Source organism: Acomys minous (genome assembly GCF_964271855.1).
Source record: "Acomys minous genome assembly, chromosome: 17".
NCBI classification, from domain to species: Eukaryota; Metazoa; Chordata; class Mammalia; order Rodentia; family Muridae; genus Acomys; species Acomys minous.
In genome coordinates, this window is record NC_140500.1 from 3,146,103 (window position 1) to 3,172,505 (window position 26,403).

Below are 26,403 nucleotides of genomic sequence, written 5' to 3' on the forward strand. Positions count from 1 at the left end.
CTTGGGGACTGAAGCACTGTTAGTCTCTGAAAATTCTGCCTGAACTGACTGTAACGAGTAAAGTCTATCACAAAGTCACGCATGCACAGTGCACGTGGGGGTGAGCACGGCTCAGGTTCAGAGTGTATCAGTTCTGTGCACACACGTAAGACTACTGCATAAGCTTTAACAAAGCACTGAGACAAAGTGAATCGCGATGGACAACTGCGTAACTCCCTAGCAGTGTGTTAACAGTGATGTGCAAAGCATGAGACTTGTTTCGTGACTGTGCACTTCGGAACATCAGAGGTAGTCGCACTGCCAACACACTTGGAGACTCGTGGCAGTGAGGTACAAACACATGGCTGACATAGTTATCACATGCTCAGAGAGAAAACGTCCTACAAATTCTGTGAAATACGCGGAGTCCCCCATTGAAACAAGGAAGAGACGATCCTGACACCCTGAAGACACCACTGCCTACACCCAAGACAGTCCATCAGATCACTAACCCCCTTCTGCGAGTGTGTCTTATACACTCGTTTTACATGCGTTTTACATGGCTGAATGCTTTAGTAAAACCAGTGCCATCGGCTCACTGCTATGTAACACTTGATCGTGCAGCAGCGTTCCACACGGCAGCAGACAAACCCCAGCAAGGTCATCACAGACCTGGAAGTGGGCAGCCTGCTCGGAACTTTGGCACTGCTGACCCAACAATGGTCTAGACTCCTCCCTTTAAATTCTGCTTCCACGAAAGATGGAAACACACAATAGCATGGAAATTTTGCAAGCCTCGAGAGACCCCATCACAATTCTAAGGAGAATAGGCTGAAACGTTTCCTACCCATGAGCCCCAATCGCTAGTTAAGGAAATAACAAAAATGGGGGTGCACACATGAATAGCAAGCCACCTCTAACATGAAAGGCTTTAACACACACACACACACACACCAACCAAGGGCAACACCAAAGCTTTCCTCACCTTCTCTCTTTCAGGAAACTTTATTTTGTCTCACTTTCTCTCTTCATTTTAGAAGAGGACAAATTGTTAGGAGCTTGTACAGTAGGGTAAAATGAAAGCTGGAAACAGGTACCAAAAGTATTAGATATGTAATAGCCTTGACTCAGTTTCCACTATGCTTTTATTAAGCTTAAAGCTGGACAAATGATTAAAGATATATTTTTCACAATGATGTTATTTACATAAAAAAGATGAAAAGCATTTATATGTCTAACCCATCCATTAATTCTGGTTTTTTGTTCTGTTTTTGAACAAAAGTTCTCCTATAGGCCAGGCTAGCCTCAAACTATTGGCAACTGACCTTGACCTCTGAGCCTTCCTCCTCACCTCCCGAGTGCTGAGACTATAGGCGTAAACCCCAGGCCTCACCTGAGATCCTCCTGTCAGGATATTAGGTAAGACAAGAGCCCAGAGGAATTAGCAACAGCTTATGACATGGAAGGTGCATCCATCAAGCCCCTCTTCTTGTCATATAAGACAAACAAGAGAGGAATTATGTCCTTTGCCTCTAGTTTCAGGTGTCAGCCCATAGGGATGGGGACCAGGAGAAGCCCTCAGGCAGATGCAGGGACACACTCCCTGTGACCTAGTTCCTCCAACCAGGTGCTATTGTCTACCTTTCCACAGAACAGTCACCCTCCCACCTGTCCTTTCCTGTAGCCAGTTATGCTTGCCCAGGAGCAGGAGCAGGTAGCCCACCTGTCCTTCGCAGTATCCAGTTATGCTTGCCCAGGTGCAGGAGCAGGTAGCCCACCTGTCCTTTGCAGTAGCCAGTTATGCTTGCCCAGGAGCAGGAGCAGGTAGCCCACCTGTCCTTCGCAGTAGCCAGTTATGCTTGCCCAGGTGCAGGAGCAGGTGGCCCACCTGTCCTTTGCAGTAGCCAGTTATGCTTGCCCAGGAGCAGGAGCAGGTGGCCCACCTGTCCTTTGCAGTAGCCAGTTATGCTTGCCCAGGAGCAGGAGCAGGTGGCCCACCTGTCCTTTGCAGTAGCCAGTTATGCTTGCCCAGGTGCAGGAGCAGGTGGCCCACCTGTCCTTTGCAGTAGCCAGTTATGCTTGCCCAGGAGCAGGAGCAGGTAGCCCACCTGTCCTTTGCAGTAGCCAGTTATGCTTGCCCAGGAGCAGGAGCAGGTAGCCCACCTGTCCTTTGCAGTAGCCAATTATGCTTGCCCAGGTACAGGAGCAGGTAGCCCACCTGTCCTTTGCAGTAGCCAGTTATGCTTGCCCAGGTGCAGGAGCAGGTGGCCCACCTGTCCTTTCCTGTAGCCAGTTATGCTTGCCCAGGTGCAGGAGCAGGTGGCCCACCTGTCCTTTGCAGTAGCCAGTTATGCTTGCCCAGGTGCAGGAGCAGGTGACCCACCTGTCCTTTGCAGTAGCCAGTTATGCTTGCCCAGGTGCAGGAGCAGGTGACCCACCTGTCCTTTGCAGTAGCCAGTTATGCTTGCCCAGGTGCAGGAGCAGGTGACCCACCTGTCCTTTGCAGTAGCCAGTTATGCTTGCCCAGGTGCAGGAGCAGGTAGCCCACCTGTCCTTTGCAGTAGCCAATTATGCTTGCCCAGGTGCAGGAGCAGGTGGCCCACCTGTCCTTTGCAGTAGCCAGTTATGCTTGCCCAGGTGCAGGAGCAGGTGACCCACTTGTCCTTTGCAGTAGCCAGTTATGCTTGCCCAGGTGCAGGAGCAGGTGACTCATTATCACTGTAATTCAGCCAAGCTGACCCCAAAGCAGAAATATGACTTGAAGGAATCAGGAACAGAAGGACATATGACCACAAGAAACTAATTTCACAAAGGTATGCTCTGCCTGTCACAGGCATACATACACACACACACACACACACACACACACACACACACACACACACACACCATGCACACCATGCACACATACATGAGAATAATAAGAGAACAATATAAATTAACTTTCTCAGTGTTAAACAACTTCAACAATAAACTAAACTTTTTAGGAATGCTATATTATCCTGTGAAACAGGACTGGGGAGATGGCTCAGCACTTGTCATGAGGGTCAGAGTCTGGAGCTCCAGAACCCATAGGAAATGCCAGGCAAAGTGGTGGCTGTTTGTAATTCTTACAGCCATGTTGGTGAGCTCTGGGTATGCAGGTAACCAGCCATGTTGGTGAGCTCTGGGTATGCAGGGAACCAGCCATGTTGGTGAGCTCTGGGTATGCAGGTAACCAGCCATGTTGGTGAGCTCTGGGTATGCAGGGAACCAGATATGTTGGTGAGCTCTGGGTATCCAGGTAACCAGCCATGTTGGTGAGCTCTGGGTATGGAAAGAACTAGCCATGTTGGTGAGCTCTGGGTATGCAGGGAACCAGCCATGTTGGTGAGCTCTGGGTATCCAGGTAACCAGCCATGTTGGTGAGCTCTGGGTATGCAGGGAACCAGCCATGTTGGTGAGCTCTGGGTATCCAGGTAACCAGCCACGTTGGTGAGCTCTGGGTATGCAGGGAACCAGCCACGTTGGTGAGCTCTGGGTATCCAGGTAACCAGCCACGTTGGTGAGCTCTGGGTATGCAGGGAACCAGCCACGTTGGTGAGCTCTGGGTATGCAGGGAACCAGCCACGTTGGTGAGCTCTGGGTATCCAGGTAACCAGCCATGTTGGTGAGCTCTGGGTATGCAGGGAACCAGCCACGTTGGTGAGCTCTGGGTTTGACTGAGAGGCCTCAGTGAATAAGGTGGAAAAGATCCCTGATACCAACTTCAGTCTCCTCATGTATGCACACACACACTCACACACACATGCAAGCATGCACACACCATGCATGTGTACTTGCACATACATGAAAGCATGCACACAACAATGTAAACATCCATGAATATGTAAAAAAGGTCTTTAAAAAGTAGGTTGACTTCTAAAACCAAGAAGCACATACGGTTATAGTCTCACTAAAATTATTATCAACTGACAGAAAAGGCAAAGCCAAAAATATTAACAGCTGAATTGAAGACATTAACTTATTTGTATGTTATTGAATCAATTTCTGTCCAGCATGGCACTGCTGAACAAAACCCAGCCTTGCTGCAGGGTAATGTATCCTCCATAGTCTAGAGACAGCTGTTCTCTAGACTGACCTTCCATGCATAAGTAGCATTCAAGGTGGGGACACAGAAGTGTTTTCTCTGACCAAGTGGCTTGTCATGTGCCAAGTATGGAATTTGGGGGGAAGGAAGCACTTAATGAATTCTAATCTGCTGAGCTGGAAGGGAGGAAAAGTTCGATGGTCTTATGCTTTAATTATTAGTAACATGAATTCTCAATTAAAGCTAGCGTTCAGTACGTACCACTTCACTGCACTCTCTACTGGGTATAATACTTAAAAAGCACAGCGTCTTTCTAAGAAGACAACTTAGAAAACAGGGTTGTTAATGTTATGCAAAATAACCTAATGCAATACAATGAGACGTAACTGGAGAGGCAAAGATGAGGAGCTGAGGAGCTGAGGAAGCGAAAGTGGACAACCAAAGGCCACTGAAGGTGGCGTGGTGGGCTGCCACAGCAGCTGCCGGCCTTCCCGACAGTGTGGCCCTCATGCCGTGCTGAGCCCCAACCAGACAATTATTTCACTTCTACTTTATAGCTGTCATTTTGCCACTGCTATGAGTCGTAACATAAATGCATTTATGCAGGATATCTGGTATGTGACCCTCAAAGGCGCCGTGACCCAGATGGGAACTGCTGGGCCAGGCAGCGGTGTAAACAATGTAGATTTCGTGTAGCTAAAAGAAGGCTGGAAGAAGAAGAAAATCAGACACAGAAAACAGAAGCACAGTGCCAAATAAATTGTTTAGCAACAGTCACGGCTCCAGTGGGCTGGAGCACAGGCTACCTGGAAGGACCATGAGAGAAGAGTCTAGAAAGATATTTACCACAGTGGCAAGAAAGGCAGCAAGCTTTGCTAACTCTCAGGGCTGTAGTGAGAGTTTTGATTTCTTTAAAACCCAGTGATGTTATTTATGTAAACAGGGTTTTATTTCAAGCCCAGGTGTGGGATACACAGTTGCTGCAGACTGTCCACGGCAGCCCATCAGCCTCGTGGTGGGATACACGGCTGCTGTAGACCGTCCACGGCAGCCCATCAGTCTTGTGGTGGGATACACGGCTGCTGTAGACTGTCCTCGGCAGCCCATCAGCCTCGTGATTCTGGGGACATGAATCTGCCAGCTGAAGAATCTAGAGAGTGTATAAAAAGACCAGTCCCAAGAGGGGGGCACGGCTGTTCCTCCTGCTGGTTCTTATTCCTGCTGTTGTTGCTGGTTTATCAAGTGGTCAAGAAAAGAGATTAAGAAGTTGGAGATATCCTGACGAGACAAGCACTGGACTTATCCCAAGGAACTCAACACCCCTGGTCAGCAGGAAGTAGTATAAAAAGATCTCAATGGCCCCTCTCCCCACTAACTTCTGTCTCTCCTACCTGATGTTGGTGTGTTGCAAAGGATTAGGGTGGGAAAAAGGATGGAAGGGAGGAAGAGATGTAAGAACCTAAATAGAGACAGAAGGAAGGAAGGAAGGAAGAAAACAGAAGAAAGGAATAGTACCCACAGTGCTCTTTGGGATTTTCTAGGCCAAGGAGTAGCCTGGCCAGAGCTGCACTTTCCACAAAGTAATATGGACACATGAGAAGGCAGGAAAGATAAGGAAAAGCCACCTATAAGCTAATTTGTAAGTGAAGGCCTTCAAAGGAAGACATGGACAGCAGCAGCTAAGCCTTAGAAGGAAGAACATCACTGTGAGATGGTGGAAGAGCCACTGAGGAGCTGGGTGGGGGAGGGGAGATAAGTGAGCCCCAATCCAAGAGGAGGAGTTGGGCCGGGGGCACCAACAGCAGAAGTACAGCAAATAGCGATAAAATCTTTGAGATGAAATATTTAAGATGCAGCAATGTGAGCAAGTAAAAACAGGTGGTAAAGTTATGTTCAAAGACGAAAATTCAAGCTAGTCCAGTCTCAGAGCCTCAAAACCACGTTACCAGGGTAACAGCTGGATACAGGAGTGAGGAGCTCCTGGGGTGTAAAGGGAGAGAGGAAAGAGGCAGGTGTGGGACTAAGAGATGGAGCCAGAGAGGATACAAAGTACATTATACATGTCTATGGAAATACACAGTGAAACGTACCGGCTCATACAACTAATACATGCAAAATTATATAGAAGTAAAGGCGATAGCTGAGTACGGCAGTGACAGCCTGTAAGCGCAGCACTTCAGAGTCAGAGACAGAAGGATCAGGAGTTCAAAGGGAGCCTCAGCCACACAGGCTGTGGAAGGCTGCACGGCCGTAGGGGACCTTGTCTCAACCAGCCAATCAAACAACACATACAAAATCCTGTAAGTTCAAGTGGCCACGGCAGAGAAAAGATGGGGTCCTGAGAACACAGGTTGAACACGGAGGCTGGGAAAGACATGATGGCAAGATTCCATTTCCAAAGGCTGAGAAGGGCCACCAGGACCAACAGCACAAGTACACACAGCATCAGGAAAGTTCAGGAGTACAGGGACGGCAGAGATGTTTTTATGCAGAAAAAAGAAAAGTCACACACTAAGGATTAAACCCCTGGGACAGAACAGAAAACACAGAACACCCTGAAGACAAAGAAAGGAGACAAATGAGGTGGCAAAGGGAAGAGGAAGTCTGGCATTGAGGTGACTCTCTGCCTATCTGTTCAGTGGCCTACCCAGTATGACTTCAACATGATCAGATTTCACACAGAAAAACGCACACTTGAGTGTCTTAGAGAAAAGAGAAGAGGGAGCAACATGAGGCTCAAGCTCCCATGGAGCACAGGATAACACACACACACACACACACACACAAACACATATACACACACATGCGCACACACATGCACACACACATACACACACACACACACACACGCACGGTCCCTGTCTGTTTCCTCATTTGGTTTAGTCATCTCAATGCCTCCTGCTGGCGTTTGACTTTGTGACCCCTGGCCTGGATCTTTTGAATAAATAAAGGAAATAGTATCATCCCTAGAGAGTAAGCGGGTTCTGTAGAAAGAGACTTTAAAATTATGGAGAAGAAATAACATCTTCAAGAAAGCGGGTAGGAGGGCAAAGGATGAAAAATCAGAAGACTGATGTATGTCCCTCTGCCAAAAGACACAACAGCGATCCGTCACTTGGCCCAGCGGTACCCATAGTCTGAAAGCAGAGGTCACAGGGTAGTCATGACATTGAACCAGACAAAGGGTGCTCGTCAGGACCTTGGTGAGGACAGCGGCCATTACTGACACCTAGAAAGCAGGTCAGCAGGACTGGTGGCCTGGGAGAAGGGAGGAAACTCCACAGGGCGAAGACAAAAAGGAAGGAGGAGGGGCCCGGGAAGGAGGAAGCGCCCTCTGGCAGCAAGTTAGAAATAATACCTGTGCCAACTGCTGGACGGCAGACACATCAAAGGCTACGGGAGTAAAATGGAGGCCTCTGAGAGCACAAAGGGGCACCGACCGTGCACATCAGCCTTCGCTTACTTCATGTCTCTAACGTTCGACTTCTAGAAATCAACTACACTCAATTGTATTCCTTATTTTAAAAAAGTAAAACCAAAATGAGACTTGGTAAACTGTGCTGAAATAAATTCAAGGAACTGTACTTGGGAAACGAACCAATGGGTGTGTTCTAGCTCTGCCTGCTTTGATGCCAGGCCTTGCACGTTACACGTGTGCCACACCCATCAGCCCCAAGGAGAATGCTTAAGAATGTTTTTAATTCATACTACTGATTCACTCTCAAACTGTCACAAGAAAGTCTATCAAACTTACACACAAAATGCCGCCTACACCAGCTCCAGCTGCGAAGACAAGGGCAAGCTTGCTACGGCATATACGTGCACACAGAACCAGAAGGAACCAGAGTGTAGGAACCAGCGTCTACATCTGGCGCGCCTGGGCTCTGAACCCTGAGCTCTACATATCCCACAAGTGCGCACAAGCCCAGAAAAGACGAATTAAACATAGACTTCTCCCAAGTGAGTCTGACGGCTGTGAGCCGAGACAAGGAAGACGGCTACACCACCCATGCTAAGATGCTGGCCTTGAAGCTTCCAGGATCTGCTATTTGCTTTGTAATGAGAATGGACTCAGGATCTTCAAATTAAACTTTTAAAAAATGAGTCTAAGGCCTTTAGGGAAGGCTCAGTGGGTGATAGTGCTCAACAGCAAGCTAAGCGTTCAACCCCACGAACCCACGAGGAGGAGAGAACCACTCCTTCAAGCTATCGTCTGACCTGTTCACACATGTACCGTGATGCACCATGCACAAACACACACACACACACAAATTTTCAAATGTTTTTTTTTAAACAAGAAAGCTCCCAAATTGTGAGGTTTTTTAAATGAAACTAAAGCAAATCTTTTTAACAATCTAAGAAATGTGAGTTAACATTACTTTTTTCAGTGCTAGAAACTGTGGTAAGAATGTAACAGCCCTGCCCAAATCTCAAATACACTTTAAAAAAAAAAAAGTATGAGCATTTTTGATGCTCACTCCAAAAATCCATAAAAATATTCCAAAAATCTGAAGAACTCTGAATTCTGAAAGGCATCCGATGCCAAGCATTTTAACAAGGGAGTCTCCTCCTAGAACACCATTTGTAAAGGCTCCGGAAAACAAGAAGTAACGGTGCACTTGCTTCTCGGGCAGAGGAGATGACATATGCCCAGGGCACAAAATGGCGAAGGTACAAAGGGCAGTTCTAATGCTTAGGCATCCTCATCATGTCTGATTCCCACACACCTGATCTTGTCCTTACACCAGCTACCTGTTCAGAGCCTCCTGGGTGTCCCTCCAGAGAATATCAAACCATTGGTCACCATAAATCAATTTATTTCACTGAAGGGCAGTACAGCAGCAGATGGCAACATTTTAGTGTTTGGGACCTACAAACACTTACAGGAGTCCACAGGAGTGACTCGCTGAGCGACTAGGGACGGCCTGACATCAAAGAGCCCCACAGCCCACGGTGGAGCCACTTACACACTGAGCTGCATGTAAGTTACAGAAAGGCGTTTCCTACACATTAAGAGCTGCAGAAAACAATCTGTTAGAGTACGTGACAACACTTTAATAAACCAGCAAAAACTCCCAGTGTATATGAACACTGTACGCCTGGGAAAGAACAGAACTGGTGTGCAACTTGTGTTTACACAATAGAAAAGGTGGGAGGGGAAGAGGAAGGGCAGCACTCAAAACACTGAACACCAAGAAAACAACACAACAGCTGTAAAACTTTTGTTTTTCAAGGCAGGGTTTCTCTGTGTAGCCCTGGCTGTCCTAGAACTGACTCTGTAGACCAGGCTGGCCTCTAACTCACATCCTCCAGCCTCTGCCTCCGGAGTGCTGGGATTAAAGGCATGTGCCGCCGCCACCCAGCACAGATATGCAAATTAACAGTGAGTTCTCAAAAGAAGAAATACAATGGCTAAGAAATACTCTCTAAAGCATTCACCAAACTTAGTCATATGGGAAACATACATTTAAAACTACTTTTAGTTTTCCTCTTACCCAGGAGAAATAGTTAAGATTAAGAAAACGAAAGAGAAGCCCAGCATGGTAGCACATGCCTTTAATCCCAGCACTCGGGAGGCAGAGGCAAGTGGATCGCTGTGAGTTCGAGGCTAGCCTGGTCTACACAGCAAGTCCAGGACAGCCAAGGCTACACAGAGAAACCCTGTCTGGAAAAAAAAAAAAAGAAAGAAAGAAGAACAACAACAAGAAGAAGAAAACAAAAGACAACAAATGTCAGTGAGGCTCTGGGGAACAGGAGCCTTCGCCAATTGCTGGTAGGAGTGAGGCAGGTCACTATGGAAATAAGTGTGGAGTTCCTCAGAAAACTAGAAACAGATCTACCATCTGACCCAAGCATACCACTTCTGGGCCTTGCCCAAGATACTCCACGCCCTACTGCAGAGACACGTGTTCATCCATGTTCACGGCTGCTCTACTCACACCAGCCTAGACACTCAGCTGCTGACGAATGGATAGTGAAAATGCGCTGCCCACACACAGTGGAACTCTATTCAGCTGTGAGCAAGAGTGACGTAACCCAGACGGGCAGATGTTGCACTTCTTACTCATGTATGGCTCTTACTTCGTGTTGACTCTTCAGATCCATGTGTTTAATTCGGAGTACCTGTTGAATCTAGGAAGCTATCAAGGGGCCACTGATGTGAAGAAGGCTGGCAAGCCTTAAGTGGGGGGCAGGCCTTAAGTGGGGGGAGGGAGTACAACACAGGTAGTATGAAAGGGAAAGGGGAACAGTGGGGAGGGCCTAAGTGGGAAGGATGGGAGGAAAAAACAAGCCCTAAGGATGTCTGGAAAAGCCATATGGAAACCTACTATTTTATAAAACACACACACACACCACTCTTCCACATAAGAAATTTTTTTAATTGGAGCTACCCCATATAGCAAGTAATGTTCCTACCAAAATTCATACGTTGCCAAATAAAAGACCCCAGGTGTGGGGTCACCTCCAGTTGACCAAGGACACTCCAAAGACTCACCAAACAATGCAGGATGTTGCCACTGTGCCTTAAATAACCAGAAAGTGTCCTCCCTGCTGGCTAGCTTTCACAGTCCCAGAAGGCACTCTATAGGCTGTTGTGGGGTAGGGGGAGACCAAAATCAGTTTGTGAACCCTGTGAACTACAGTAATGACCAGTATGGAAAGTTACACCCCTGAGCACAATGAATATTATGGGGTAACCACATGCTTGCTTCCTGGTTGGATTTAAGTAGGAAATGTGTCCCTAGTACTGTTAGGCTGGACAGAAGCCCTGGCTGGGAGCTCTGAGGCCCTAGGGGTAAATGTCCTATTATCATTTTGCTAAACACATATAACATCCAACGGCCTCCAAAGCTGTATCTCTGTGTCCACACAGCTCAGGATTGCTCTCAGGACTCATCAGGCAAGTTTCTCTGTGCAGTGAATGATGCTTAACATGAAAATCCACAACAGACTGAAATCCAGAGAACACAGCGTGGAGCACTCAGCCACAAACGGGGCATTACGTCACACCCCCTAAGACTCAGGACCATTGTTAAAGATGTCGAAGAAAGGTTTTAAGAGCCAGTGATCAGGAACTAGAGAAACAGTGTCCTCTAGACAGGACAAAACTACCCCTGCTCGTGGACTCACAGCAGCTGGGGCTGCCTGCACACAATCAAGTCAATCAACACCCCAGCATGGGACTGGTATTGTGATCTGTTGATGGCTGGTGACTTCTGGGGGAGGCAGCTTCAGTATTCTCTAAGAGTGTGGCCCCCTAGTGTGCCCCTCACAGTCCAGAGAATGGCCCCACACCTGAGCACATGGGCAGCACGCTCTGAACCCACGGCTATTAGAGGAGGAGGAGGAGGAGGACCAGCGAGGCGGCGTAACAACTGCAAGAGGACCTGAATCCGATCCCCAGCACCTTTTGAGGCAGCTCACGAGCACGTCCAGCTCTGGCTCCTGGGAATCCAACGCCTCTGGCATCCACAGGCACCCACACACATGTAGCACACACTCACAAAGACACAAGCAAATACATATGATTTAAAATAAAACCCTCAAAAAAGAAAGTTGGGAGGCAGAGCTGGGGGTGTGAACTAGAGTAGTTACAAGGAGGAATAAGGAAGGGGTTAATATTATCAAAGTAGATTATATACCTATATAAAATCTCCAAGAATTAATAGATGTATTATTTTTTAATTTCCTGAATGACTTTTACTACCAATAGGCAAACCAAAGGTAAGCCTGACATAAACGCTTGGGAAACTCCATTGAGTTCAAGGCTGTGAGGCAGGAGTGCTCAGGCCTACATGGGGCAACTCTATCACCATTCAAGGCTCAGGGAACACCACGGAAGAGGAGAAAGAAAAGACCATTAAGAGCTGGAGGACAGCTGGGCGGTGGTGGCGCACGCCTTTAATCCCAGCACTCGGGAGGCAAAGGCAGGCGGATCGCTGTGAGTTCGAGGCCAGCCTGGTCTACAAAGTGAGTCCAGGACAGGCAAGGCTAACACAGAGAGACCCTGTCTCGAAAAACCAAAATAAATAAATAAATAAATAAATAAATAAATAAAGAGCTGGAGGACAGGAGGAGCTCTGTGCAGTTGCTGACAGGATGTGGTATTGCACTTATGAACTCACAGCAATTGTGGCTACTGCTCAAGATCAAGCCAACAAGATCAGTTGGCCCCCACAGGCAGCATCAGCCCCACTGCACTGGTTAAAAAAGACACTGAATGAAGGTGAGGGGGGTACGGTGGGTGGAGGAAGTGGGACTCGGGAATGAGGTGGACACGTCAGAGAATAAACAAAATGTGCTGAAGAGGAGGAGGAGGAGACTGTAAGGCAGGCAGAAGGATCAAGTCTCCTGCTAGAAAAACTACAAGCTTGGTTTTCTCTGAAGACCCTCTGCCATTCCTGGAGGAATGTGGGTCCTCTCCCCAGACTCCTTTTCTTCCCTCCCCTAGTTTCTACTACATTAGTACATAAACTAACCACGTCACCAGCCCTGCACAGTCCTCTGTCTCCCCCACCCCACCCTCAGTTTAACTCACGGCCTTGAAACTCAAAATTAACAGGCAAGGCTAAAGCTTTTTTCTGAACGTGCCAAAATTACCAGTGACTCTCTCTTCGTGGTGTCAGGGTTACTTGTAAACACCTCCACCTCCCAGGTTTACTCACTTGTCTAAAAGGAATGGTGCACAGGGTGGCAGCAAGGTTCGGGTACAGTGGCCCCGTGTGCAGACCTGGAGGACCATCCAGGACAGATTCAGACTGAAGCTCCACCCTTCCAGCTTCCAACCCCTCACCACCTCAACCTACTCATCTTAAAATAGAAGGCCGGGAGCCACATTAGCTGGCCTGGGAAGACCATACACAGCGGCATCATCACAAAAGCCCTGACTGCCAGGCCTTCTCTAACTGGACACTAGCACTGTGTGTGGGATGCAAGCCACACGCCTCTGGGCCCATCCCTGGCCTCCGTCTGTGCTCAGCAACTCTGCCTTAACAAAGTACAAGTCCCTTCAGGACACAGTAGTTTATGTCTGCACTCCCGGACTGTCGGGAGTTCCAGGTCAGCAATGAGCCTTGTCTCAAAAGGAAACAACATTGACAGACTTCCCGAGAGCATCAAAATAAAACAGATAGGCTTAGCTTATTTCTCCATTCCAGGGTAGACTCACACTGTCTTGGGCAATCACTCTGTCAAGGCTCCAGTCAGGTCCTCACCAACCAGCCAACTATTTTTCTTTCTTTCTTTCTTTTATTTTTACTTTGGTTCTTGAGGCCGGGCCTCACGTGGCTCAGGCTGGCCTTGAACTCATAATGTGACTGAGGATGATGACCTCCACCTCCTGAGCCCTGGAACGACAGACAGGCCACAGCTCCCATGTCTGATAAGCACTTAACTCTAAAATAAAAGATTACTGAGCACTACTTAAAAGTAAAGGGGGAAAAAACTTGGTTTTGATTGAAATGTAATATATGTCACAGGAGGACAAAGTTCTGAATGTCAGTCTATGAAACAGTCAAGTGTGTGAAGCTCGCCTTTGGCACCCCTCTGCACAAAGTAAGAGCACAACACACACTGTGTGTTTTGTCACTACGGGAAGCCTTAGCCACTGACTTTTGAGGTTCTGGTTTAAATGGCAATTATAGTGTTTGGTTTTGAGGGGGAGGAATAAACCACTTTACCATCTCCTAGTCTGTGTCCTTGCTAGAGAATGTCAACTTAGCCCACTTACACCTCTTTTTCATGTTGGGAAATCGCAGGGTTGCTCACACTGATGCTACGTATGTGTACAAAACTTCACTATTTAATTTTCGTGTCTGGAAGGAGAAGCTTATAATTACGCCATGAGGCATAACTATAATTAGGTTTTCTAATACCATAGGTATCCCTATGATCCAACTGTAAAACAGCAGAGGGCTCTGAACCGTGTTACTCAGTTAACTTCTCTCTCCTGGGCCATTGCACCCCTCAGGCCTCAGGAAACATGAGGAAATCTTAGCTAAAGGGTATTTCTAATTAATAAAGTAAGCCATTATAATTGTCATCAAAATTTGCCATCGATGAGATTTTTTTTAATATATTTACTAACACTTAGAAAACATTATGAATAGAGCGGAAGACATGGCTCAAAGTGCTTACTGTGTCAGTGTGAGGACCAGAGTTCAGATTCACGGTGCCTGCATAAAGCCCAGGACGGCAGTATGCACCTGCATAAAACCCAGGACAGCAGCGTGCACCTGCATAAGCCCAGGACAGCAGTGTGCACCTGCCATCTCAGGCCCAGAAAGGGGACAAAGAAGAACCCTGGGACCTCCCAGCCAGCCAGTCTAGCCAAGTTCAGTCAAAGACTCTGTATCCAAAAACAAAAAACAAAACAACAACAACAACAACAAAAAACCCAAGGTGGAGAGTGACTGAGGAACACCTCCAACATCAGCCTACACACACACACACACACACACACACACAAAATCACTTCCCTATACTGCTGCCCCCATGGGAAGAGGGTAGATGAAGAGTAGCTCTCTCCATCTTGATCATATGATCTAACAGCAAGACGCCTTACTTACTTAAAAACTGCATTTTCCAAGAACCAAACACTTCCAGAAGAGCAGAGATCTTAGGAAAAGCAAAGAGTGTGAGAAACAGCGTGAGCATGCTAACAAAGCGTTTACAAATGACGCGGCGCAAACAACCCAGCCGGCTTACACTCAAACACACCCAGCTGGAGGCTCTATTTAGATCTCTCAGACAGTGAGAATTCTCCTGGGGAAAGGAACAGGAAGGCAGCTCATGTCCCAGTAATTATATGTTTGTCCCTAATAAATCCAAATCACTCATTTCTAATCTAAAGTCTCCAGCAACTCAGGTAGCGCTTAAGTAGACGAAACGCTCATGCCACACTGACAAGGCTGGCTGCTTCCCTATCTAGCTCAAAGATAAAAACAGCACTGATACAGACACCGATACACAAAGGGCAGATGGCTTTTTGTTTGGAGTTTTTGTTTTTTGAGACAGGATTTCTCTGTGCAGCCTTGGCTGTCCTGGACTCACTCTGTAGACCAGGCTAGCCTCAAGCTCACAGAGCTCCACCTGGCTCTGCTGGGATTAACGGTGTGAGCCAACACACCCAACAAAAGGCAGAGTTTTAAAGCCGTAGACGTGCCTGGTAAACATCTGTGACAAATATCATCCTATAGTCCTGTGTCTGTTAACCCCCTTTTAACCTTTCAGACTTTTCCCTCTCCTTCTGTCAAAGTAAATACTGTTACTGTGCTGTTACTCCCAAAACTTTTAATTTGATACAAAAAAGAATATATACTAGAGAAAATAAGTTTATCATTCATTAATTTAAAAATAAATCAAACACTGGGTGGTGGTGGCAGCAGACACCTTTAATACCGGCACTTAGGAGGCAAATGAAGGCAGATCTCTGAATTCAAGGCCAGCCTGGTCTACCAAGTGAGCCAGGGCTACACAGAGAAACCTTACCTCAAAAAACCTAAATAGGTAGATATGTAAGTAAGTAGGTAGGTAGGTAGAAAGATAGATGATAGATGGATGGATGGATGGATGGATAGATAGATAGACAGACAGATAGATAGATAGAGCGAGCAATGAAGAGATTTCTTTTCCTAAAGTATATATGAAGCCAGTCATGAGGGATTTTTCACATAAGAAGACTCAACACAATTTCAGATTCTGAAACCAAAGAAATAAAATCCAAACCAGAGGAGCATACAGTAAGCCCCATTAGAGGACACGGGTTGGGCTGGATAGAGCAGCTTTCACTGAGTTAGGATTCTCAGTCTTTCCCTCACCCTCCAAATACACATAATCCCAGCAAATGTTTTAGCTCCACAGCATTCTTATAAGTCTTGTTTGAAAACCAAAGCATGAAGGTGAGGAGGTTTGTCAGGTCATTCTGTCGGCCCTGCGAATCCAGAGTTAGAAGAGCTGCTTCCTGCCCTCAGTATGGAAGGACAACACGCCGCAGAACAAGGAACAATAAAAGACAGAACAGAACCCCATTTGCAATTCCCAATTCCCATAACCCAACCATCTACCAAGTCTCTACAACAGAGTCTACACAGCTAGGATTTGGTCTTTCAACCCTTTCTGGCTGCTACCGTGACAGTGGCTGTATGATGACACTGCAAGGCCAGTTTTCCACTCTATGCCAGCAAATACTATCATGGGCAGGGAACAGGAGAGACGCTCCAAGCCCCACGCTGGGCAGCTCAGTTTGTAATACTTACATGTTTCATTACCATACAGAAACGGGTGCCGCTGGTCTTTGTTGCTCTGGGTGGCTAAAGGAAATGCTTTCAGCCATTTACATGTGTGTCAGAAATCAACTTAAAGTTAAGAGTGTGAGAAATCAAAAGCCTACACTGAAGCTTTTGTTTCTCCAGTAGATCTTAAAATTAGCCTATCAACCACAAAAAAAGATTGCTCAAAACCAGCATGTTATGCCAAGAAAATGTTTTACCCCAATAGCAACAGATGTCGTTAGGGAGCAGCTTTAGCCACTAAGCAAGTTGCTAACTCCAAAATATTCTGTACTCATTATTCATAATTCTACTTAAGCTTCACAATTAAGTTCCAAATTCTAACTTTAACACTGACAAGCAACTGCTTTTTCTACATATGAAAGTGTAAACACACATTTACATGCCCATAACATATAACACCTGATGTAAAAACGGAGCTAGAATCCTATGTAAAGACTAGCTTTAAAATGAAGATACGCTCGCCAATCAGATCAGGCAAATAAGCATAAAGCAGGAGCTCTTACCGCCCCCCCCCCCAATTATTTCTTAAAATTACCTGAGTCTGTAGATGTTCACGCTCACTAACAAGAGTTTAATTCTGTATCATCAATCCCTGAGCTGTTTCGGCGCCAAGTGATTGTTCCTCTGCAGAGAAAGGGAAAGAGCTGAGTCAAAACAGCATTCACCTTCAATCCTGATTTATGATTTCCTCCACAAAAAAGCAAAATATCTGCCAAGCAAGTCTCAGCTTTCACATTAAAAAAAAAAAACTGCAGTGATTTTACTGCACATAATAATCACTGCTATTTAATCCACTCACGTAAAATCAAAGCTAATAAAGACTCCACAGTCCAAGCCAGGCGTGCTGGCACACACCTTTAATCCCAGCACAAGGGAAGCAGAGGCAGGCAGATCTCTGTGAGTTTGAGGCCAGCCTGGTCTACAAAGTGAGTCCAGGCCAGCCAAGGCTACACAGAGAAAGTCTGTCTCCAAAAACAAAAACAAAACAAGACTCCACAGTCCAGGCAGGAACAGGACACACCACCTTCATAAGACTTTCCAGAGCCTCTTCAGCAGTCCTCGGGGACGGGCGGCTGGACATTCCTTTCTATGACACCAATAAGCACCTCAGGGCTACTCTACTAAATCACAGCACCTTGTTGCTGAAGGTGAGACCAGAGCCAGTGGCTAAGATCAAGATCCAAATATTTTCCAGGATGGTGAGTTGGTTGGTCCGGTTTGGTTTAGACAGGGTCTTGCTCTACAAACTGGTTCTGGACTCATGGCCCTCCCAGACCTACCTCCTGCGTGCTGAGGGTTGCACGTGTCAAAGGTACACCCCACACTTGGATGAGTCTGCTGCCCTCCTGGGCTCAGCGCTCATGTCCCACACTCTGGTGAAGACTATTCATACCATCCAACCCGATAAGCCTGCTCCTTAGGCTTGGCACACACACAGGCTCCCCTTAACCTCCCAAAGCTCCCCCTCTTCAGACCATGCCCACAGGAGCACAAGGATGCCGGCCTGGTCAGCATCACATCCACACTCCCGCACTGCCAACACATGGCGTGGGCAACACTTCCCTTTAGACAAGAGAGCAAAGACTCCAGATGCGGCAGCTCCAGCCAGGAGCACAAAGGCCATTAACTGCTCACTTGGGCACTAACTGGCAGTAGCCTGCTAACCCCAGCTGGTTAACCTCCCACTAGCGACACTGCACACTTGGCTTGTGCTTAACTACAAACCTCCTCACGTTTTATGCAAACCAAGGCATCCCCATTTTAGATTTTTCTTTTAAGTGTAGATTCACACTATGTAGCTATTAAAATTGTATCAGCTTCCAGGCTGTTTTCTGGATTTTGACTATCAGCAGTTGTCTCTCCCAGATATATCTGAACCACAGCTTCCAGCCAGTCACTAATAAAAATGCTAAGGACCTTGTGGTGAGTGCTACTGAGTTCCAAATTATCTGTGACTGCACATCTTTCTACAAAAAAAAAAAAAATTAACAGAACTTCAGAAATCAACTTGCTCTAAGAGGCATGAACAATTTAGGACAAAAAATCTGGGGACAGCAGCTGTAAGAAAGACATCACTAGTTAAAACGTGGCCACTCTTGCCACCCGCACTTTCTTCACTCACTCACTCTTCAGGACTATGCTGTCTGTGCAGGATTCAGGAATCTCAGCAGCACGGCCAGTCAGCATCGGTGAGCTGCCAGTGTGGAGCCAAATTCTCCTTACATCTATGCACCCTCGGCAAAGCACATGGATGTTGTTAAGCCGTGCTTGGTCCCAAGCGAAACTGTGTGGAAATACTAGCACTCCTGGAAGGTACCTTTTCCTGCCCCGCCCAGTTCTGCTAGACAGTGTGGTTTACCCTAAACACTAAGCAAGAGTTGCTGGCACACTGCCTCTTTAAAGAGGTTTCAAATAATACATAATTCTTAATGCATTTAGTAATTCAATTTGGAAGGCCTCGAGGGGCAGAAAAGTAAGAAAGAAAAAGGAAGGAAGGAAGCAAGGAAGGAAGGAAGGAATGAATCACTTCAATGTTGGCAAACACTACTCCCTCTCATCCACATGCCTGTTCGCAGTGTCACCCAAAAATGTACGCCATTGTAGCCAATAAACACCAACTGTTAGTATTATTATTATTGCCACGCTTTTTAAATACTTACACATGGCAGTTGTCTCTTACTTGTGTTTTAATTTGCCTTTACAAATTAGAGGTAGTAAGCACTTGTGTGCGATGGCGCGGGGCAGGGGACCACACGATTTGAAATCAGACAGGTGCAGATGAGGTAGAAGACAACAATTTCATCAACTGAAAAGATTTCTTTTCAGGTTTACTTCCTGACAATTAGAAAGTGTTTTACTGCCAGTGATGAGCTCCATCCAATGCTCAGCTTAGGTGAGCTACCTAACCTCTATAAATCGGTCCCAGCGTCCACATCTCTTGGGGTTACAGAACATACACAGCATGACACACATTTTGTGTAACAAAAGCACAAATAACCACACAGATGACTAACAACATTACACACCTGGCGACTCCTATACAGGAAATGCTAAGGGGTTGGAGAAATTTCCATATATTTTATAGAACTCGAGGCTGGAGACATGGCTCACGAGTTAAGAGCACTGCTGCTCTTCCAGAAGACCCAGGTTCAGTTCCCAGCACCCACACGGTGGCTCGCTACTGTCTGTAACTCCAGCTCCAGGGCATCTGGCATCCTCACACAGACATACATGCAGGTAAAACACCAATGCACATAAAATAAAATAGAATCTTTAAAAAGAAAGGAAGCAAGAAAAGAAGGAAGGAAGGAAGGAAGGAAGGAAGGAAGGAAGGAAGGAAGGAAGGAAGGAAGGAACAAAATGTTAACCCTGGAAATTTTTGGTTAACATGTTTTGAGTATGTAGAAATCCTGGTTGGAGTGATTTTTCCCCCCCCAAAGATCAGGACCTAAATTCAGGAACCCTCCAACAGGACAATATTTGTGCACCCAAAACCCTTTGTGCAGACCTGGCCCTTATTTAAATGGCACGCAAAGCCTAAGGTTGCTGACTGACCAGCCCTTAAGATCCCAGTTGCCGGCAATGGTTGAGCCCACAGTCTATACACTGGGCCTGGTAGGGTAGGAAAGTTCTTTGTACACACTGAACTCAGGTCTCAGTGTGTAGTAATGGAAACCCTGAGTGCTCCCTCGTTATGATCAGGTAACGCTTTTGTAATAACCTATTTTCCTGAGGTCCAAGCGTCTGCCAGCCTGGTTGCCAGCCTGCCCTTAACCACCACATCCTACCTCCTCGGGAAATTAGGGAGCAAATCTCTCCCACACTTCGAGGTCCTACCCTCAAACAGCCAGAGAGCATCTGCCCCGAGGAGTGTGTCAGACCTTCCTATTGCAGGAGAATGAGGCCAAGGTGGGGTAAGCGGGTGGCGTGGCGTGGCGCTGTGTGGAGTGAGCGAGAGTTTCCAGTGGCTTCTAAGCCCAACCGGCCCTGCCTCTTTCCTAACTCTGCAGCCAGTCCTCAGTGACAACGGTTCTCATTTGACCTTTTTCCATTTCTTGTCCTGACTTACTTCCCGGAAGTCTAGGCAGCACTGCAGACCATTTCTGGTCCAGCTCTTCCTGATAGGACTTTTTAAAATTCTGGTTCTTCAACAGCTTTTCTTCTAACAATAGTCACTTCTCTCTGCACAGCACCAAGCTTCCTGCCAGGAAACTCCTCTTTCATCCTTGGCAGACGTGAGTCACAATGAGACGGCACAGCTGGGGATTCCTGGGTTGAACTGTGCAAGAGGCACTCGTCTAACACAGACAGGCAGGTAGGTGCACGGGTACAGGCATGTTCAAAAGACCAAGTAAGAACTCCAAAGGCTCTAGGGTTCACACAAGAGAAGACCATCCAAGTCTTCCTGGGAGGCACACACATGCATCGGAGAAGCATCTGCGGCCTTTTTTTATGACAGAAGAGTCACAGTGCTACAAGTGTTCCTTCTCATCTAAGGAAAACTTGAGCTTCTGGTTCTATGCTGTCTCTTATTTCTAACCAACACAGTAAACTGCCTAGCAGATCAGCCATTTCACATACCAACAATCAGACTGCCAGTATCCCTCTAAGAGGTTCGAAGATGGGTGTTTTTATACAAAACCTGTCACCATGGCAACTTGAGTCTGCTCAGTCTCTGAACATAGAACAATGAGCTACTTATCTCCCCACTACAAACATCGTGGTCACAGGCTGGTAGCATCTTCCACCTCCTGGCATTGGAGAGCTCCAGCCTCATAATGTAGATCAAAGATTATGAAAGCTGTCCAGGTTGAGGGAGGCCTCCTAGGAAGCCAGTACACATACACACAAACACACACACACACCAGCACACCACCACTTTGGCTGTGTGCCAAGGCCAAATCATTAGGCTTCCCTATCTCTAGGCCCCGCAGGACACCCAGCCTAGAGATCTATCAGGTGACTAGAACCCACAAGCTCTTCACTCACCAGGAGGCAGGAAATCAGACCTGTGCTCACGCCTGCAGACACAACTCATTCTGGGCTGGGGTAGGAGCTTCTGCATGATTATCTCTGTACGAGACACTGGCCTTGCTCAGTCATACCATAAACTGGCAGACAGTTTCAGAAATTTGCTGAACACAACTGGTTTCTGGAAATGCCAGGAACTGCCTCCTTCTTGACCAAAGCAGAGTGGCTTTATCTCCTGGCAAGAGAGCTCTGTTGTGGGTTGAATCTGGACCATCTCCCACAGGCTCCTGCTCTCAAGACTTGGTCCCTTGCTGGTTTGACTGTCTGGGGGACACTGCCAATCTGGGGATGTAGGCCACTATGAGGAAGCCTTGGAAGGCTGTATCTGCCACTGACTGTGTCTAGCTCTCCGCTTCCTGGCCTGGCTACCATGTGAGGAGCTTGACCACACGCCCTCCATGGAGCCTCTCTGCCATGCTATGAAGGACTAAACTCTCTGAAATTGTGATCCACACAAATCTTTCCTCCCTTAAATTGCCTCTGCCGGGGGTTTGTCATGTGACAAGAAAAGCAACTAAAACAACTGGAAAGTCCTAACCTGCAGCCATGTCTAACACCTCACAGGGATTTGGGAAGTGTCAGCAGGAGGCGGAGCCCCTCCATTTGTCCTCCACTCTCGTGTTTCCTGGGAGGCTCTGGGCAGATATTTTCTATGCTTCACCTGCTTGTGTGCCTTTGTGATGATAACCCACCAGTTTTGTAAATGCGACATAAATTAAGTGTCTTGGGAGCCACTGCATATACATACAGACAGAATTAATATTCTGATCATGCAGTAATTCATGCTTGAGGAAAAATTACTCAATTTAGGGGGTCAGCCATTTCATAAATACAGAACCTAAGCCCCACTACACCACCATCAGGCCTAAGCATCACTAAGTATCGTGTGAGCTTCCAGGAAGCTACAGAGCTGCTGTTTAATAATTAACAAAGGGGTTGTGATCTTCCCCTCCATGTGGCCACAGGGTCCAAATCGTCTGACCCTGCAGATGAAGTGTCTTGCCACACACCACACTTGTGTTTGTTTCCTTTCCATGAGTTAGACAATCCTAGGACACTCTAATGGACACAGCACAGCTCCACTTGGTGCCACCTTAGAGCATCTGGTGAGCCCAAACTAGGCTTACAGAGTTACTTTCTAAGTTGTGCTCGGGACACCACAGGTTCCCTCAAACGTCTTATGAAGGCTGAAATTTGAAAGGCACTTTTTAGGTGGCTGCTCAATTAAAAACTGCTCGACAGTCAGCTCAGATCACTTTCTGAACACCAGCCCAAGCTAGTCAATAACCATAGGAGTACAGCAAGGCCACCCATCAGTCTAGCAAGACCAAACAAAACCAGCAATGCGCACACCGCAACACGAACTGCCACTACCACTAGCACAAGGGGAGCCCAAGCGGGCACTGCCCACGTCACCTCACACCCCAACAGACCCACCCTGCTAAGCTACTTGTCAAGCTCTACCTTACGTAAGCACTGAGCTTCCAACACCAGTCCAAACCCTTACTGACAGGCACAATGCTTGGCTGGGGCTGATACTGATGACATGGTAGTAATTTCTGTGCCCCCAAGAGAGCAGCCAGAGGAGGGGCTGCAGCGGGGCTCAGGGGCCCTGCACCGCCTTGCACAGGAGGCTGCCTGGGATCCACCCAGACCCCAGCCCAGGTAAGGACAAGGGACAAAAGGAAGCCTGCCACAGCACCAGGAGTTGAAGCAAAAGCTGTGTCCACCTCTTACTACCAGACGACTGGGGCAGGGTTGTTTAAAGGAAGAAAATATACTTCATATGAAAACTTAGCCTAACCATACATTTCTGCCCCATGTTTTTCAGCATTTTAGGTCTCACCTCACTTTTGAGCCTTCCCTATGAAAGCTGGCCCACAATGATTATATTCACTCTAACTGGCAGCATGACTTGTATAAGACCACACAACTTATCAACACTGAAGTCAGGCTGCTAGGTTCCTGATTTTGGGGGTCATCGTTGGTTTCTTCATCTTCATCTTCATCATCATCATCATCATCATCAAGGTTGTAATGTGATTACATCATCATCATCATCAAGATTATAATATGATTACATCATTTCCCTCTTCCCTTTCCTCCCCACAGAGATTCGGAGTTTTCTGTCCAGTTCCAATTTGTCTTATGTTTTTCTTCAAACCTGTATTTAAACCCCCTGAATGCTTGGCTCCCTCCTACTCCCCTACCTCCCATCTCCATGCTAGAGACCAATATTTCATAAGGACAAGGACTGTTAATGACACAAAACCCTGGGGCAGAGCCGCACATCCCCAAAGGAATATTCCCTCCCTACAGCTGGCAGGTTACCATCACTGAGGTCACTCACTGGCAGAGGGTAAAAGGGCCAAGGTTACCATCACTGAGGTCACTGGCCAGCCCACCTCATGCCAAGCGCGCCTATGTGCAAGGGAGCAGACAGGGCACAGACTCACCCGGGCACTTGCAGGATTTACTTATGCCAAGTTGGCATTCTGTTTCTGCAGTAAACGACGCTGGGACAGCGGACGTCAGAAAGGGGTCTTCACACCATGAACAGAGAGCCACGCTTGGCCTCAGGTAGGGGTGTTAACAGCTAAGGCAAACACTAAGGAAAGCTAATCACTGCACTGACTCCATCAGCCAGCCAGCCAACAAGACACAAGAGCCCTGGCACAGCTCCGTGTTCCTGCATGCACCACCCCTGCCTGTTTCGAGGGGCTGGAGCCACATGACTTCACGTGAGCATCACACAGCCGCCTGCTGGGTTGCTATCATGAGGTCATAAAACATTCTCTCCAGTCCTTTGGAGCCATCCATTAATAGTCAAGTCAGTATTGGTTTTATTCTTCCATTCTCTCATCACCATTATCAACTTTCCTCACTGTTACCTCCACTTCTGTCCCCAAGTGTCCACTTTGACTTCCAGTCAAGAAATCATACAGCAAGCATGGCATTCTAGAGAAACAGTTGTTCTTATTGACCAGTGAGGTAGAACACAGCATTTTACAACGTCCTACATTCAGTCTGCAGCAGTCACAAGATGCATTGATCCCTGAATACTAGACATGTACAGGAACATACAAGCCATATCCCTGAATACTGGACATGTACAGGAACATACAAGCCGTATCAATTCATCACTGATGCTTCCGGTACCCATGTCTGACATGAGGAATATACATGCCCTCGTTTATACTCACATTCCGAGTTATGGATGTGTATGTACTGCATAAAGGAGAATTTCCCATCTTATTTCCATCCTACCAAGATGCAGGAGAGGAGGTGGGGGAACCCTGTAACAGGTCCAAGTTCCCGGAACAGAACCAAGGATGTCGGTCAGCAGCCCAGGAAGCTCTTCCCTACATGCACAGCCCATGCTCTACGTCAATGCTAAGTTGACTCGCTGCTCAAGGGCAGGTTCAATTCCCAGCACACACATGGCAGCTCACAACTGTCGGCAACTCCAGCTTCAGAGGATCCAATGCCCTCTTCTGGACTCTTTGGTCACCGGGGTGCAGCAGGCAAAACACCCACACACACATTAATTTAAATAATAAATTTTTTAAAAGTAAATGCAGCTGGGCATGGTGGCCCACGCCTTTAATGCCAGTACTTGGGAGACAGAGGCAGGTGGATCTCTGTGAGTTTGAGGCCAGCCTGGTCTACAAAAGAGTCCAGGACAGCCAAGGCTACACAGAGAAACCCTGTCTTGAAAAATAAAAAATAAAAAAGTAAATGCAACCATGGCTTCAGAGATAGTAATTAAATAAAGCAGGAAGTTAGAAAACATTATTTTTAAAAATAATTCTCAACGGATGTCTTTCTTTAACTCTAGAATAAAGACTGTATTGGGTGAGAATCCTGAAAGCTTTAACTGCTTGGCTTATTAAAATGGCAAAGCCTGAACAAACACACAGTAGACGTTAACTGGCAAGATAACCTCATGCTGGACTCTTCACTCGGAGACAATTTTGTATCAGTGCCAGTCTCATTACGTCACAAGGGCTTACTTTAGCACAAGCACAGCTCAAACCTGACTTTTATTTTTTTAAGATTTATTTATTTATTGTTATGTATACAGTGTTCTCCCTGCATGTAGACCTGCAGATCGGAAGAGGACATCACATCACATTACATGGTTGCTGGGAATTGAACTCAGCACCTCTGGAAGAGCAGTCAGTGCCCTTAATCTCTGAGCCACCTCTCCAGGCCCCAGGCCTGACTTATAAACAGTGTGGAAACTTAAGTCTACTCTTCTCCTCTTAAATATTTAGCACCTTCATTTTTTTCTCACGATCTTGTTTATAAAACAAGGGCCAGTAGCAAGTCTTTAAAGGATGCCAGAAATCTGAGCTACGTGCAGAGGACTCACTGAGCTACTGCCCTTGGTGAGAGCTGTGCTGCACGTTAACGGACAAATGCGCTCTGCCTGGCTGTGTTGCACAGCCCCAAGTTGCTGACTGATCATGAGTTTCTCTAAGCAGAACAACCTGAGAGAAGCGGGTCGCTTATCCACAAAGCGTACTGAGCAAGGAAACGTTCTCATGTCTGAATACAAGTAGTATTTTCAAAAATTTCAAAAAAAAAAAATCAATGTAGGTTTGCCAGTTATTCTAAAACTCTCGAACAATAAAGAAAAGCGACAATTTTGGTTCTGAACTAAGACATAATCGCTACTGAACTCCTACAGCAAATGGCCAGGCCTTATGCTAGGCATCTCCACTTAACCCAAGAGGCCTAAGAGGCAGATAGTTCACCCTGCTGATGAAGAAGCCAGCGCTCAGGTGGGTAAGATTCAGAGCCATAATCTTAGGACAAGAATAGTTGGGGATTCTATCCAAGGTACATGTGATTCCAAAACCTAAAGTATTTGGTGCTACACTCTACCTACCAGTACCACCAAGTATCTCGAGCCAGATCACAACGACGGGATTCTCTGTAAGCAGAGCAGCTCAGCCCGGAGCCAGAAGCTCTGAGTTAATGATGCTTCCGTGGAGTGGTGGTTTCCTCCCAAATTAATGGAGATGA

The 26,403-nt window shown here is 46.9% G+C and overlaps 1 long non-coding RNA gene across 1 annotated transcript in view; it reads right to left on the reverse strand.

Moving 5' to 3' along the window:
* Positions 1–2,566: 2,566 nt before the first annotated feature.
* LOC311588221 overlaps positions 2,567–26,403 on the reverse strand; it is a 44,381-nt gene continuing 20,544 nt past the window's right edge. The window contains exons 2-3 of the long non-coding RNA XR_014776112.1: positions 16,877–16,965; positions 2,567–2,713 (exon numbers count right to left, since the gene is read on the reverse strand). This is a non-coding gene — a long non-coding RNA (uncharacterized lncRNA). The remainder of the gene's footprint in view (positions 2,714–16,876; positions 16,966–26,403) is intronic.